Source organism: Camellia sinensis, chromosome 2, assembly GCF_055761805.1.
Source record: "Camellia sinensis isolate YWXY chromosome 2, ASM5576180v1, whole genome shotgun sequence".
NCBI lineage: Eukaryota > Viridiplantae > Streptophyta > Magnoliopsida > Ericales > Theaceae > Camellia > Camellia sinensis.
Window position 1 is genome coordinate 155,461,271 of NC_138962.1, and position 16,636 is coordinate 155,477,906.

The following is a 16,636-nucleotide window of genomic DNA, read 5'->3' on the forward strand; positions in this document are numbered from 1 at the left end:
CTAGCCTAGGGCCTTTGTTAAAAAGATAGAGGGTGTGGAGAGCTTCGATTTAATCTGAAAAAGTTTGGATTTGGAGCACGTTGATCTTCGAGTCTTCATCTCCTTTGTGGCTAAAACTTCAAGGTAGGGATAACCTACTCCTCTCTATGGGTTTTGTCTTTAAATTTTGGTATTTTGAGATGTTGGGCTTGGTTTGGTAATTTTGTGAAAGTTTGGGGCTTTTGTGTAATTTTACAAAAGTTGGGGTTTTATTCATAATAAACCTAGATGCATGTTTGGCATAGAAAAATGGAATGATTGTTGAATCATTGATGAAAATGGAACCTAAGGGTTGAAATGTAAATTATGGGAATTGACCTAATTACATTGTTTAATTAATTGGGATAATTAATTGAGAAGAATGAAGAAATGAAATGTTGATTGAATATCCATTGTGCATTTATTTTCTGTTTAGAAATAACTGCTTTGGGCTATCGGTGGAGGATAGTCGTGATTGTTGTAGACAATGCATGATGATTAGGCAAACTGAAACTAATCAATGAAATGTGTCATGGAACTTGACGATTGATAGAATACATTAACTGTATGTATTGGGTGATTGTATATAGAACCAATGTGTTTGTATACGTTATGTGTAGAGGAGGAGACAGGGGATGTACTCCGCGGTTTAGGGGAAGATAGGGGATGTACCTCTAAACCGGTTAGTGTTGGGAGAAGATAGGGGATGAACTCCGTAGATACAGCTCATATGCTTGTCTAGAAGTGAAGATAGAGCTTATATGCTTATCTTTGTGATGTGTGGATATATCTCATATGCTTATCTGTGGATATTGTGGTTATACATATCTGTTGTAGAATGTGGATATAGCTTATTTGCTTATCTGAGAATGTGGATATTGTTGTTATTCATATCTGTTGAGCATGTGGTTAGTGCTTATATGCCTATCCGTTGAAAAAGGGAAAATGAAAGGAAACTTGGACTTGTAAGTTGTTTGACATAAATATGTGATTTATGTGATTGTATCAGTGTTGGCCATCTATCAATTGCTAATATTTTAGGCATTGTTCATGGTTGGTTTAGTGTATTTCTACTAGGCTGTGGCTCACCCTATATGGGAATATCATTTTCAGGTGCAGGAAGCATGCCACCTCCAAGGACATAGCTTGGGAGGCTAGAGACGGACATGTTTTGTCGTTTTGCTTTTGATGTATTACATGTAACTTCAAGCCAAGGGCTTTATGTGTAAACGAGTTAGTACTCTTTTGTTGTAACCAAGTGTTAACTTGGAAAGCTGTAAGCCTGTAAGGCATTTTGTTTTGGTGTTAACATGTAATACTTATGTAATGGAACTTTAATGAATAAAAGAATGTGGTTAGTTTAATGTTATTATTTTGAGGGCGTTACAGCCCCTCGACCTCGCCGTGGCGCTGCCTCGGACCCGCCAAGGGGCGCTACCCCCTGGACCCCCGTGAGCTGACCGGGCAGCTCGATCCCCGTCATAATCAGCGAAGTGGCAATCTTGAAAGTATTAGCATTACAAACTTCTCTGAAAAGCACAATTCGGGTTGGATTCGCATCTAAACACTCATAGCCTCACTGAAATAAAAAGTGCGAAAATAAATACAACTGAAAGGAGTTTTGTCAAACGGGATTGCCAAGAATAAACCTAACATTCTCATTTCTTTTACTCACAACTTATATCTTAAATTATTTTATATTTTTACATTAATTCTGATCCATTTAACCGTATTAAAAGAAAAATTAATATAATTACATCAAAACTTAAAAAAAAAAATCAAATTTTAAGGTTAGTGTAATGGGTTTATTACACTTTATACCTCTAAATTATCGTCAAATTGTCAGTATATTAAATCCCTACAGTATATATAGATTAAAATCTTTTTAGTTCATAAATTATCGATTGAATCTATTAAGTGTCTAAGATATTTAAATCAAACCTATTTAATCTCTGAAAAGGTTACAAAAATAAAATATAAGCCCATAAATATTATAAATTGGTAAAAGAACCTAATCTAATTAAAATTTTATTTCAAAAAAAACTTAAATTTTAATTCTATTTGTAAAAAGTGGGTGTTACCTCTTATGGTGAATTTTCTTTATGAGGATAAGAGTAATTATCTATAATATTTTCTTATTTATCTTCTAAAATGATTACATGTGTTTGCCTTTATCTAATATTATATGTCAAATTCCATTTATAATTATTAATTGATTGTTTTTAAGTTTTTTACAAAGTTCTTTTTATAATTTAATTAGTATATTATTTTTTCTATTATTATTTGTGGCAAAATGTTATTATTTAAATTATCTAATTCTACTTTTTCAATATATCTAATACTTATATAATTTTATTGGTAAGGCTGAGAAATTAGACTTTAATATTAATTTAATCACACAACGGAAAAAAAAAGCTTAATAGAGACAAAATAAAAATTTTGTAATAAATTTTTAATTAGGTAGGGGCTTTTATTAATTTATAATACTTACAGACATATATTTTAATTTCATGATTATTTTAGGAACTAAATAGATTTGAGTTAAATATTTTAGGAATTTAACAAATTCAATTGATAGTTTAGGAACTAAATAGATTTTGATTTATATACTTTAGGACTTAAGAGATTCAATTGATAGTTTAAAAATTAAATAGATAATTTGATGATAGTTTATGCATAGAAAGTGTAATAAATCCTAGTGTAATGTACCCTATGTGTTATTGGAAACCCAAAACTCAATTTAGAACTTCTCTACTGGCCCAAGTTAAAATGGCTTTGACAAAGTCATTTTTTTTATTATAGCGTAACTTGTTATTTTGGCACAATTAAGTAACAAATTCAATTAATTTTTAAACTTTTCAACCATTGAATTGATAGATGTAGTAAATTAAAGTTAATTATACATGAGAGATATAGTGAATGTTATTCCTATGGAGTTGTAGGCCTTCAAATGGTAAATTGTGAATAATTGACTTAATTTTAATTATTTTTTAATATTATTGATTTTTTGTAATTTGTTGATTTTTTAGAATTTTTAATAGAATTTTGATTTGTAAAAATTGTGATTTTTTTTTTTTTTTTGAGATTTAGTAGAAAATAATGAAAATTAGTGAAAAAGTCTATTTGAGCAACTTGTTTAGCATAGATCCTATAAATACACTTGTGATGTGATAATTACTATATACTCATCTGAAAGGAAAATAATATACAATTCCATTTTCTAGACACATTGATGTGTCAATAAGATAATTGATTAGAAAATAGAATATTTTATTTACAAACCCACTGTCTAGAAAAGAAAAATGATATACAAGCTCACTTTCTAGACCCATTTAAAAATAATATATTTTTTATTTATTAGGAATTGGATTCTTTTCAGTTAAGAAATTTAACTAGATAGTTTTCTTTGACTCACTATAAACTCATTTCGGATCCGTTTCGATGATTCAAACTATTTATTTTATATGATTTTTCGAGAAGATCATGCCCACTAAAAATCAGGTCGATCTGATATTGGGAGCTACTTAATCGGAACACATTTGCTTGAAAAATAATTAATAGATAGCATAATTTTGAAAGTAGTCAATTAATTATTTTTTGAACAAAATGTGTTCTGATTGAATAACTTGCAATATCGAATCGATGTTTTCCTTATTTTTTCTACCCAAGACAATAGTCATAACGGCCAAAATGTACGTAGAACAGAGCAAGGATTAGAAATAAAGGGAAAGAGAAGAATAATGTCATTTCAAGCATATCACAATATTTAAAATGCCACGTACGAGACACATATTACATTTTCACTAGTTTATGTAATGGATCATTAATAGAATGTTCAGATTGATATAAATTAATAATTTAATGTGAAAAATAACAATTTTTAGTTTAAGGGGACAAAATCATTCTGGATGATAATAGTTCAAGGGTAAGATGTAATTTACCCAATACACAAGTAGATAGCAAGTGATTAACAAAGCAAGCCATACTGTCCCTACTATTTTGATCAAAGGGAATTGATATTTAAAGCACATAAAGGTTTTTCATGGATGAATTAGAGCAATTATAATTTTCTTTTCACATGTAACTCACATTTTTCTCCCACATATCCTTCTCAACTCGTTGCAAAAATTGAATTACATCGGAACTATAACCCTGAGCGACAAGAAAATCGCAAATCAATTTTTTTTTGTATACCAGTTTCATTCTATCTCCTTATTTTTTCCCCTGGATTTAGACAGTCATGACCAACACTGATGCTCCAAGACATCAATCTCATGTGCAACTCTGCAACTCATCCCCTGATTTTGCAAACTCAGAGTGTTAACTTATATCTCACCACAAGGGTCATGATTTTGAATTCACCACTCATGGAGCACAATTGCTTAATTCACTAACCAATATTGTAAAACTATCCGACCATGCTTTGTCCCGATGCTTTGTTGATTCTATTTTCCATCATCAGTGCTCTCACTTTCTCGACTTCATCCCATTTCCCTCTTTCTGCATAAACATTTGACAACAACACATAATTACCGGAATTCCAAGGTTCAAGATCAATAAGCTCCTTCATTGCACTTTCTGCAAGCTCCATGTTATCATGAGTACGACAAGCACTTAGCAATGCACCCCAGATAGTAGCATTAGGGTTCATAGGCATGGTGCTAATTAAATCGTGAGCCTACTTCACACATCCACTACGCCCAAGAAGATTAACCATCGATCCATAATGTTCAAGTTTTGGTTCAATTTGATACTGTGTAGTCATCGAAGCAAACAAATCCAAACCTTGTGGCACCAACCCTGCATGTGCACAACATGCTAAAACTCCCACAAAAGTGACATCATTCAGTTTCACATCTTTCAACAACATCTCCTCAAATAAATCAACTCCAAGCTCCCCCTTTCCATTGAAAGCCAAACCGGAGATCATGGCATTCCAAGAAACCACATTTTTTGGGGCATGTCCTTGAAAACAGTGAAAGCTGTTTCTAAAATCCCGCATTTGCAATAGAAGTCAACTAGTGAATTCCCTATAGAGATGAAATCTCGATATAGTGCACTGGACTTGGCATAAGAGTAGATCCACTGTCCAATATCAACTGCCTCCAAACGAGCACAAACTGGTAGCACAGAGACTACAGTTGCTTCATCCAGTTTAAAACCATTGTCCCACATTTGGCAAAAAAATCTCCAAAGCTTCATTTTCCCGACCACTTCAAGCTGAACTTGAGATCATAACATTCTAAGACACAACACTCCGCTCGCTCATCTACCTAAATAGATGAAACCCCATTTCAAAATCACCAATTTCACAAAACCCATGAATCATCAAGTTCCAAACAATCACGTCCTTATGAGGCATTTCATCAAACACCTTCATCGCATCCTCCATCATCCCACAAGAAGTATACAATTCAACAATTCCAATCCTAATCAAGCTAAAGCTCTCAAACCCAACTAAAATAACCTCCTTGTGAACTCCTTGACCCATTTTGACATCACGAAGATTGGAACAAGACTTGAGCAAAGGGGCAAAAGTAAATTCATCGGACCAAATTCCTTGAGACTTCATTATTGTGAAAAATTAGAGAGAATTTTGAAAGTGTTTGGAGAGGGAGTGGCCTTTGATCATGGCATTGAAGAGGAAGATGTCTGGGTTATGGGTTTGGTGAAATATGAGATTGGCGTAGAAGATCCTTTGGAGTGAGAAGCAAACAGAGATGAAGTGAGAGAAGATTTGATTGGATTGGTAGAGGTTGTGGCGGAGGAAGTGGGTGTGGATTTGGGTGAGTTGGGTTCGGGTTTTGCGGCCGTGGAGGAGGTAGAGGATCCTCCACTCCACCTCCCGCTCATCTTCTTCTCTCCCTATATAATATGTGTCGTTGTGACAGTTTGTATGTTTATATATATATATATATAGAGAGAGAGAGAGAGAGAGAGAGAGGTGATTGAAGAAGTAACTGAAATTTGAAATGTGAGCTGGATTAGCACGAAATTTTTTATTAGGATGGATTGTCTAGAATAAATATAAAATAAAATTGGAAAATAAAATTCAGATTTGACTCTGTTTTATTTTTTTGATCATAGATTTGACCTTGCTAACAAATTAAATTCTACCTTTTTAACTGCTTCAATAGTATGGCCTAATATATATAAGTGCACTTATTTAGGTTACATCACCTTTCTATTTTTTTGTATATCTTCTCGTAAAAAATCAAAACATATATTCATTTAAATCATCCCAAATATCCCCCAAGAATGTGCAATTTAAATAATTTAATTATTTGTTTTTCCTTTATTACAATTGACAGCTACCTCCTACCCTTATTTTTGGATCATCACCGCTCTTCCTTTTCCCAACCCACTACCATTGTTTCATTCATTTTCTCCATTCAATGCTGCTACTCTCTTTTCCTAACTCACTGTCACCCCTCTCATTTCTTTACTAATCCATAGCTACCATCGTTGTCCAATGCCACTAACAAAAGGTGATTAAGCTGTCCAAATTGCTCATGCTTTGCTAGATATAACTAAAAAAAATACAACAAATAAAAAAACTCAAAAATTGTTTTAAAAAACTTAAAACCAAACAAAATGAGAAACTTACTGGAATGAGAATATGATTACTCTTTTTCTATCAGACAAATTATAGCGATTCTGGCTTTGACCCGACTCTTGTGGTATCTCGGACTCGGATTTAATACTTTTGTGTTGTCGTCTATCCCTTGTTCCCCTTGTATCTCTTTGAAATTGGCCTTGGGTTGTTGTGATTACGTTTGGGACAGGTTGGTTGCTTGTTTTTCCCGAACCTTGTTGCCTAGATTTTTGCTCCTCCGCTCAAGCGGTCATTCTTGCGCTCGAGCGGGTTATGTATATTTTGGTCCTCCGCTCGAGCGGTCTTTATCGTGCTCGAGCAGGATTTGCAAACTCTCAATACTTTGCATGTCTACAAAAGTGCTGGAGGGTTGTCTTTCACACTCGAGCGGCATTTCCTGTGCTCGAGCGGGTTGGCGCTCGAGCGTCCTTTCTTGACCTAGAGCGGCTGGTCTATCGTCTACAAAAAAAAATACTGAAAGCGTGTATTCCATGCTCAAGAGGGTTCTTTCTTGCGCTCGAGCGGAACAAAACTTTGTGTCTTACGCTCGAGTGTAAACTCTTCCGCTCGAGCAGACTGCGCGTACATCAGATCGCGAAAAGCACTTTTTACATTATTTTTTCATATCTTTTCATCCAAAACCCTAAAGTTGAGAGCCTCTCTCTCTAAAACTCACCTTCTCTCTATATTTTCACCTGGATTTAGTGATCTCTCCACCCTACTTCCTTTGATAAAAAGATAAAACTTCTCAAGATCTTCCTTTTGACCCAATTGAAGTTAGATTTCGGCACTTTTGGAGTTCCATCCTTTCTTGGCTCATCTCTTCTCTTTGAGGTAGGGACTTTCTACATTTTGTTATGAGTTTTAATTTAATTATTAGTGATTGTGTAACAATGGTGGGTTTTGGAGATATTTTGAACAAACCTAGGGCTTGGGTATAAAATGGAAAAAGGGCTTTTGGTGAATGAGGAGAAAATAATTGTGAGGTTTGAAAATGATGTTGTATGGTGTCAAATCAGTTGATTTTGGTACTTGGTTAAGATTTGGGGAAAAGAGGGAGTTTGCCCTATAATGAGTATTGTATTTATTTTGTATAAATAAATGAAATTGACGTTGTAAACTTGGAATTGGACAAGTATTGAAATGGATGGTGAAAATTGAATAGATGATATGTCTTATCTTTGGAAATTTGAATAAATTATATGTCTCGAGAATATATATATATATATATATATCTGTTTAGAAATATCTATAATGGGCTATTGGTGGAGGATAGCTTTGATTGTTGTAGAAATTGCATGTGGATTAGGCGAATTGAAATTATTCCATGATTGATTATCATTGAATATGATCATGTTGTAAATACGTTGCATATGTATGTTTATTTGGGAGTGGAAAGGGGATGTACTCCATGTGTGATTATGTGTATATACATTGCATATGTATGTTTGTTTGGGAGGAGAAAGTGGATGGACTCTATCATAATTAAGTTGGCCGGAATGTCCTGGGTGAAAGTTCTGAAATCTAAACATGGGTGCCGATCCCGCAGACGAAATATTCGTAAAATGGTAAAATTGAAATTTATACACCATAAAATGGCAATTGGAAGTGTTATGTGTTGATTGTGAAATTGTTAGATCATTGAGTTGTAGTCTCATTTGGATCATTGAAAGATAATAGAGATTGACTCATATATTGAAATGAATTGGAGGAAAATGAATTGGAATGTGAAATTGGAGGAAAATGAATTGGAATGTGAAATTGGTATTCAAAGGCAATATATAGTATGAATGTTTTATCTTGGACATTGTATATGCACGAACACTAATACATTTGTTAAATCACATATATTGTGTGAGATTATTCCTACTGGGCTGTGGCTCACCCTATTTGGAAAAAAAAATATTTTCAGGTAATGATAGCATGCTTCCACCAAGGCAATATCATTGGAGGGATCTTCGGGAAGCAAGAGCTTCTTGTTTGTTATATTTTGTATAGCCTAGGTGTAACGCCCTCAAAATTAACCCATAACATATACAATAATGACATGCATTAATTAAGAAAATAAAACAATATTTCATTCATCAGAGTAATCTTATCAAAAGACATTACATGTAATAACGAAAGTAAATGCCCTACGGGCTTACATCTTTCCAAGCCAACACTTGGACACAAAAGACCGAGTACTAACTCAATTACACATTAAGCCCTTGGCTTGAGTTTACATGTAATAATCAAATAAAACAAAATAACAACTAACTAAAACAAATCTTCAAATCCAAATCCTTCCAAGCTAAGTCCTTGGAGGTAGCATATCACCTGGACCTGAAAATGATGTTCCCGTATAGGGTGAGTCACAGCCCAGCAGAAATCTACTAAACCAAATATAGGAATTGACTAAAGCAATAGCATTCGATAGATGGTTAACACTTAAAAGAATCAATTGTAACACAATTCAGTTTCATGACAATAATGTCCATGACATGTTTCACTTTCCGTTATTATCCAACTTTCCATTTATATAGACATGGCTCAGAACCTGGTCAAACTACAAAATGAGACTACATCTCACATCAACATTCCTTCCAATACTAACAATTCAAACGAGACTAAGACTCATACTGAAACACTTCCATAAATCAATAAGTACACATATTAGTGGTACTAATGGAGTCCATCCCCTATCTCCTCCCAAACAATATCCGGTTTAGGAGTCCATCCCCTATCTCCTCCCAAACTGTGGAGTACATTCCCTATCTCCTCCCAAACAATATGCATATACAATGTATTAAACACTTGTCATACACAATATTCAATCAATACACGTATTTGCTGTATTAATTCAACTATCATATTCAATGATTTATTCAATGTGATTAGTTTCAGTTTTTCCTAATCAACATGCAATGTCTACACCAATCACGACTATCCTCCACCGATAGCCCAAAACAGTTATTTCTAAACAGGAAATAAATGTATCAACAAATATAATCTCATCATTTTCATAGGTGAGTGATTAAACTATCAAACTACACCATTTAATTCCATAGTTCCCCAATTTCATGAATTAAACTTAATTCCACAATTTTCCCAAATTACAATACAAACCCTAGTTTTTCCCAAAACTTCCAAATAACACCAACATATCAAAATGACTAAAACTTAGGACAAAACATATAATATGGAGTAGGGTATCCCTACCTCGAAGTGAAGAACTCAAAAGGAGATGGAGACCAAAATCCAAAATGCTCCAAATCGCCAAACGTTCAGATTAAAGTAAAGCCCTCGTGTCCCTCTATCTTTTTAACAAAGAGCCTAGGGTAGAAACACTCTAAAACTAGATGAAACCTAAGAGAGAAGGTAAGTGGAGGGAGAGAAAACACGGACCTAGGGTTTTGAAATCAAAAAGAGGCTGAAAAAATGTATTAAAAATCGCTGATGCGTATTTATATAAAACAAGCTCGCTCGAGTGAAGGATTGGTCGCTCGAGCGACCAGAAACAAGAAATACTCGCTCGAGCGAAGAAAGTCTCGCTCGAGCCAAAAACTCAAAGCTTCAGGTCTGCAACCCAGAAGCTCGCTCGAGCGACAGAATGCTCGCTCGAGCGAAGAACTCGAAAACATACACCTGGCTCGCTCGAGCGAAGTAAAGCTCGCTTGAGCCAAAAAACACAGCTCTCAGGTCTATACTAGACGCAGTTGCCCGCTCGAGCGAATAAACCCTGGCTCGAGCGAAGGACCAAAAACAAAGAGCTCGCTCGAGCGACAAAATGCTCGCTCGAGTGAAGGACCAAAATTTCTGGACAGCAACCCTTTGCTCCCAAACACTCCTAACCTGTAACGAACCTGCCCAATACATCCCATAACTCAAAAATAAGGAATTAAAGGATGACAACAACAAATATATAACAACAGGATCTACGGAACGTAAGTCCGGATACAACAACCAAATGGGAAAAGACCGGGGTCGCTATACTAGGGCTTTAATTGTAAAGGCTAGTCCCACTTTTGTTGTAACTATGCCAAGGTTTGAAAAAGTGTAAGCCCGAAGGGCATTTATTTATGTTAGACTCTTATGTATTATGAATTTCATGTAATGAAAAGATTGTTACACTCTGATTATTGTTGTTACATGTATGCTTCCGAGATGTATTTATCTTATTATTTTGAGGGCGTTACACAAATTTATGTGCACACCTCAATTCTTTAATCACATCAGCTGATGCAGAAAAGCAAGCCCAATTGGAAAAATTTAAACATTATCATAGATAAGATTGAATTTGTTTTAAGGGCTACTGCCTTCCTGTCTTGAATTAAGACAAATATTTTAATGTCTGACAGTAGAACTCAGCTGGAATGTTTACCTCAGGGCTCATTGAGGCCTCCAATCTCAATTTGCTCAAGTCTCTATATACCCCCTCTTCCCTAACCATAATCGCTGCTTCATCTAACCAAAAACAAAAACAAATATCCAAAATGCAAAATGCTATTACCAGCTTTGGCAACAATTTTTATCTAAGTCTTTAGATTCAAATGTTATAACACGCATGCTTAACCATACTGCAAAACAGTTGAATGATAAAAGTGTTTTCCAAAGCAATATCACTTCAATCGAGAAGAAGCGCATTATCGCTCATCTATATTTTTGGCAACATATCCAGTAAGATGAAATGTACAAAATTGGAAATGATATTCAGCCTCAACAGTTAACCTTATAAGGACAACCATGTGAACACTTTCATTACTATTTGTTACATTCTGAAAGGAAAGCCAAAAACTTGAAAAGTTGCCCTTTCTAGTAGAATTCAGGAGGTCTAGACTAGGGATAAGCATCTTAAGATCACTTTTTGGATGAACCAAAACCCCCAAATCCCATCATTGCTGGAACATCGACATCTACCTCAGCTTCCTCCTCTGCTGCCTTCTCTTTCTAATCCATATAACAAATCAACAACCAAAAATCATATTATATTTCTCCTCAAGTAACATAAATTGGAGCATGTGCATCTCGTCAATTTTCCTTTTTCCTTCATTAAGTAAGTTTGTGTATCTATGCTTATCAACAGGAAGAAAAAACGACAAAATAGATTTGGAACTAACCTTTTCTTTCTTTCTCTCTCTACGTTGATGCTTGCTTTCTTCTTCTTCTTGCTGCTGTTTTAAGATCCAGTCATCAAAATCAACCAAAGAAAAAGAACAGAATCAATCCAGTTTTTCCTTGTATATCCTCGTAGCAATGGAAATAGGTCAGGCAGAAAAAGAGTTAAATCTGAACATAAGAGAATTGAGCAAAGAAATGAGAACTCGTAATGCTTTTTTGGTTCACAACTGAGCAATCAATAATTATCAATTGTATTAAAGAAGTAACACAACCTTGTGCACACAAGATATACAACTAAACAATCAATAATACTGTTGATACTTAAAAATTAAACATCTGAACTCAACTAGCCTTAAATTCCAACTAGCAAAATACTAGCTTCTTATTTTCAACTCTTACCTTGCTCGGTAAAGAGTCCAGTATCTTTGCACTTCTTGAGAAGTTCAAATTGCTCCTGTACCTAAAAGCCGAAGAAGGTTAGAGTCTTAGCACACACTATAACACTATGAATAACTTCTTGCCTAAAATGAAAATTTGGGGTCCCAGATGAATAATTTTCCTTTCAGAAAATCGAAACATTTGGGAGTAGCGAATTTTTTCATCACATAATGTATACATATTGCAAGCACTTGTTTGTTAAGTAGGATTATTAGGAGGGATTGGATGTTCCCGGAGATATAATGCCAGAACTATTATATTCTTCAATCCAGCCATATCCGATGTTTAGTTGGGGTAGGTTAAGAGATGGCATGAGGTAGACCCAATACTTTCATTGCCATCAAGTTTTATACCAAGCCTTAACCACCATCTACCTAATCCTCAGGCTAACAATATAAGCCCCATGGAGGCACAAACAAAGGGGATAAGTGAGCCCCATCAACTATAAAATTATTTTCATAAAATCAATATATATTTTATTAATTCATTCCTTGTACAAATTATTAATATTTTTTAAAATAAAATACATTCACATCCACACACATCCACATTCACATTCACAATCACAATCACAAAATCATACGGAAAATAATATATATGTACCCTTTAACAATTGTCAACCAAATATTCATTAAAAAATTATATAAAACATTCTCCAACAATACTAATAATTTTTTTATATATTCAAGAACTTAAAATTTTGTATCTAAAACAAAACAAAAGTATCGACAATACAAATAAAAAAAAAATATATTATATCTTGTTTTAATATCAACAGTAAGTTCCAGTATCGAATGCAAAGATATCATCACATACTCAAAATGAGTCGCATCTGCAAAAAGAAACTCAAAAAAAACTCATCATTTACAATATAATTAATTTCAAGCTTACAACAAATGTAAAACATTTAATATTTATTTCAATAAATAAATAAATACAAAAAAAATATTGTAACATATTCATGAATCAAGCGCCACACAATATATCTTCCAACAACTTCAACTGTTCTTAGACCTCGGGATGTTGTTTCCAAAAGAGCATTTGGCTTTTTCGCTTTTAAGACAAAAACTTTGCAATATTTAGGGCTAATTGGAACTCTATCAATTCCACACAACGAATCGTCAATAATAAGAAGTCCTTCCGCCAATTGGACTATTGGTATACGTAAACTATCCAAAAAACACTTTAATTACATCCTACAATGATGACAATACTATTAAAATCAGGTAGTGATTGAACACATTGTGCCATAATCTAACAATAATCAAATAAACACAAAAGATGAAAAGAGTTTCTAAAGTACTTGTTTTCACAAACGGAAATTTGGCTCTAGATTCAAAACCAGATCCAGTTTCGAGTTCCGTCTTTTACTAGAAGTCATTTGTGCCTATTTAGTTAAGTGTGTCAAGTTTCCTCGACATCCGAAGCCGTTTGAGCATTTTATTGTGTCAACCGGTCCGAATAAGAGTTTCTAAAGGACAAGTTTTCACAAACGGAAATTTGGGAGTCAACCGGTTTGGAAAAAGAGTTTTTAAATAATAAGTTTTTATAAATGGAAATCAAGCTGTAGACTCAAAACCGGCAATCGGTTTCGAGTCCCGTCTTCTCGTACAAGTCATTTGTGCCTAGTACGTCGTGTGTGTCAAGTTTCATTGACATCCGACGCCGTTTAACCATTTTAGTGAGTTAACCAGTTTGGAAAGAGAGTTTCTAAAGAACAAGTTTCATAAACAGAAATTAAGCTCTAGATTCAAAACTGAAAATCGATTTTGAGTTCCAACTTCTCCTACAAGTCATTTGTGCCTCGTTCGTCGTGTGTGTCAAGTTTCGTTGACATCCGATGCCGTTTGACCATTTTAGTGAGTTAACTGGTTTGGAAAAAAAGTTTCTAAATGACTTGTTTTCACAAACGACAAGTTTTCAAAGTTTTTGAAAGTTTTACCTCATCATCTGGTGGTGGTATACATGGGTTTTCATCGGCCTCATAATCCGTAGGTTCACTGTGGCCACTCAATGCATCCGGTACCTATGATATTCATGATATTCTTCGTTAATCGTATTTATATTCAATAATAGAATTGTGCTAAAATTAGATATTTATAAAACATAATTTATACCAAACCTGTTTGTTGTGATTTGTACTCCCTTCTTGGGACAAAATAGCCAACATTTCAACTTTCATTTGTCGTATCTGTGTCGAAAGCTTTGCTTGTATCTCCTCTCTCAATTCCTCTCTAATCTCATCCCTCAGCTCTTGTCTCAACTCCGTACTAACTTGCTTGGTGATCTTAGCAACAGTCAATGACTGAGATCCTAACTATGATGACTTTAGATGCATCTCTATACACCGTGCTCCAAAGCACATCCTTGCCGTAAGTACAACAATATCCATGCCCATTTTCACCGACCACCTTGTGGAAAACACTATCTCGAGTATCTTCAGTAGTGTGGTAATCTTCAAGCAACATACCATGGTCGGCCTAACATCAAGGTCAGTTTGATTGCGTGTATATTTCCAAAAACTCATTTTATCAATGGCCAACCCTTCAGCAGTCATTTGAAAATTTAAAAATTAATTATTATCAAAGTAATTTAGATATTAATATTTACCTAAACAATATACCTTCCTTCGAATGTGGTTGAATGAAGTACATCTTGTGGTGTGATTAATATAATGAAAGGAATGACGTCCAGCATTGTGGACTGCAATTGCCTATAAAGTTTCCATAAATGTAAGTCGCAATTATACAAAGTTATTAATTTTTCTAAAGTTGCGTGTTTTGTAATTAACTTATTTTGTATACCTCTACTTTCATAATCTTCCAATAATCAACAAGATCATACCACTGTTCTAGAACAATTTGTGAAGGCACCATGTCTTTGATATTAGGATGAGACTTAAAAAGATTTGAAATACTTATTCTTGATCTTGCTTTTGTGATCCTTCCATAAGTCATTGCACTTTTTCAAGCAACGTGATTTGTACCCCTGTAGACAAATTTGTAAATTATCCTACAATACAATTTAAATCATTAGTTCAATTAATAATATAATTAAACAATTTACTAAATATGCTTTTACCTTAATGTCCGCCCATGTTGATTCAAGAATATCCTCAGGCACTTGGTTCCAATCAACTTACGTAAAGAGAAACCACTCACTAAGTGGCAATAATGTTTTTATTTGAACATATACATCAAGTGGCAACAACTAAAGGACTCATTGTTAGTGTCCTCAAGAATTATATAAATTGTAAGAAGTGTTCCTTGCACAGAAAACAATGAAGTGTGACAGAAGAAGAAAAAATGAAAGTGAAGAAACAAATAATTGTAAGATAAACCAAAGAGAAGAACGTTTGACCAAGTAGCAACCGCAATGAGAATGTGATGATAATGCAACAAAGTTATAGGAAAGGCTGGCATACCAAATTCTTAGTAACATGCATAGTTCCATGGAAATTTACTAAAAATTTATAAATGAAAAAAAAAATGATAAATAAACTTACAAAAAATATTGAGTGAGAAAACTAATTCATCAAATTTCCCTAAATCAACATGCATAGTTCATTTAGAAAACTAGATTCTTAGTAACATGGATAGTTCCATGGAAATTTATTAGAAATTCATAAATGAAAAAAAAAATGACAAATATACTTACAAAAAATATTGAGTGAGAAAACTAATTCATTCTTGTAATGTGCTACTCATAGAACCCTATATGGATTTAATAGTTATATACATACGACCTCCCAAACTCATTTTGGAGAATAGACCCCATAAGAAAAGCGGATTCAAATTACAATATTAGGTCTTCTTGTTATTGCCTGCAGAGTTTTAGGAGTATTTGCCATGATCCCTTAGGTTACTCTATTTCTCATTATAGGCCACTTCTAGGTTCCATGATATATTAAAAAAAAAGTGAGCAAAATAAATCCTAAATAGAAATAATAATAATAATATTAATAATAATAATATTAATAATAAATGTAAAAAAAAACCTCATTTAAAATTGTTGCTTTTATTTAAGCCTCAAATTACCTCAAGCCAGCCCTGTAAATATACTAATCAACTACTATTTACTAAAAGGAATAGAGAGATTTGATAAAGAATATGCATATAGTATACGACATAACTATGGAAAAGAAGGGAAGAGAATGATAAGGAAAGCATAGTCAAATAATATCTCATTCTAATTAATTTTTCAAAAACATAAGCCAAATAAGATGTCATTTTGATATTTAATCTGGAAAAAATTTGGGCCTATGTGAAATATTAGATGGTTGTAGTTAACTGACAACTAGTATTCATTTTTTTTCTTTCTAAAAGTGCATAATTGCAATAGGTCCAATGTTTGAAGTCGCAAAACATGGGCATCGAGAATCTGGTGCATAATTTAATGTTTTAATAGTTATGATTTACATATAATCTAGTCCAATTTGGTGCATAATTTTAGCAGAGAGAGAGTATTGCCTGAGAGGAGAGTATT

At 33.8% G+C, this 16,636-nt stretch overlaps 1 long non-coding RNA gene and 1 pseudogene across 2 annotated transcripts; both read right to left on the reverse strand.

Moving 5' to 3' along the window:
- Window positions 1-4,426: 4,426 nt before the first annotated feature.
- Window positions 4,427-11,045, reverse strand: LOC114271460 (pentatricopeptide repeat-containing protein At1g09190-like; annotated as a pseudogene).
- On the reverse strand, window positions 8,756-16,125 carry LOC114271418 (uncharacterized). 2 transcript variants are annotated; one of them, XR_014360484.1, is made up of 6 exons: window positions 14,274-16,125; window positions 14,094-14,177; window positions 12,113-12,173; window positions 11,713-11,766; window positions 10,977-11,059; window positions 8,756-8,938 (listed from the first exon to the last, which is right to left on the reverse strand). It is a non-coding gene; the product is annotated as an uncharacterized LOC114271418 (long non-coding RNA). The 2 variants fall into 2 exon arrangements; XR_014360483.1 differs by lacking the exons at window positions 8,756-8,938; window positions 10,977-11,059 and adding an exon at window positions 11,104-11,542.
- Between the last annotated feature and the right edge of the window lie 511 nt (window positions 16,126-16,636).